General features: G+C 30.9%; 1 long non-coding RNA gene across 1 annotated transcript; it reads right to left on the bottom strand.

The window, feature by feature from the left end:
• Window positions 1-428: 428 nt before the first annotated feature.
• On the bottom strand, window positions 429-954 carry LOC106115320 (uncharacterized). Its single transcript, XR_001227752.1, has 2 exons — window positions 877-954; window positions 429-726 (listed from the first exon to the last, which is right to left on the bottom strand). It is a non-coding gene; the product is annotated as an uncharacterized LOC106115320 (long non-coding RNA).
• Between the last annotated feature and the right edge of the window lie 99 nt (window positions 955-1,053).

The following is a 1,053-nucleotide window of genomic DNA, read 5'->3' as shown; positions in this document are numbered from 1 at the left end:
TACTGATGTGAATCTACATCAGTATGCATAATGGTTACTATAAAAAATTTTAATTGAGTACTATTGTGCTGAACGATGGTCTTCTAGTTAGGCTTATTGCAGTGTATAAAAATCTCTGAAACAATTATTTTACCGGCATTGCGCTCCTTACAGGATTGTGCCCAAACTTCAAATGCCAGTATGAGCGAACACTAGGAAAATGCTCCACTGACATAAATAAAAGAATAAACTAAAATATATTAAAGGGTTTTTTTGCACTGCATATAAGTTAGTTTCATCAACAATTTTTTTAAGAAACTGGTGTAAAGTAATGCAAAAAACATTTATATGGTGTATCAAGTTCAGTTATAGCAGAGTCTTTTGTACTTGGTTGGCGAATTATTTTTGATTCATCATACAGTATCATACAAACTGTCTTTTTTCCAAATAAGTTTCCTTTCATCAAACTACAAAATGTTCATGACCTTCTTGCATGGATAATGAAGAAATAATTTTACTCAATGAGTCAGGAAAATCTTGAACCAGTGGTGGATCGCTATAGGTAGGATCTTCATGATCCTCTGCATCCTCGTCTTCTTTCTCTTGAATTATCTCTCTTGCATAAGCTAAAAAGGTTTCGTCATCTTCACTTTCATCTTCCAAACCATCTTCAGAAACATTTCCGCCTTCTAAAACCGCCAAAAGTTGTTTTATGTCTCAATTCTATGTGCCAATTTTCCGAAAATTCTGAAAGAATAATAATAACAATTCATGTAAATAAATTACGTATCTATAACCAAAAAGTCAAAAACAAAAATATATCCACATGAAAAGTATTTCTTGCCGATTTTGCATACTGACGTATTTCTACATCACAAGTATAAAGTTAATACTTACAAAAACTGTTATTGAATTCACCAAAAAACCCATATACTGTGTTCTGCTTACCTGTATTTTCTCGTAAATCACAATATCAAAATAAACAATAATGTCCGGTGCATTCCATTCAACAAAAATACGGTCAAAATTATTTATTTTTTGTTAAAAAAAAATTAAAACAGATATGATATTCTT

Source organism: Papilio xuthus, unplaced genomic scaffold, assembly GCF_000836235.2.
Source record: "Papilio xuthus unplaced genomic scaffold, Pxut_1.1 DF827860.1, whole genome shotgun sequence".
NCBI classification, from domain to species: Eukaryota; Metazoa; Arthropoda; class Insecta; order Lepidoptera; family Papilionidae; genus Papilio; species Papilio xuthus.
The sequence above is the reverse complement of the archived record's forward strand: the minus strand, read 5'-3'. Positions and strand labels throughout refer to the sequence as shown.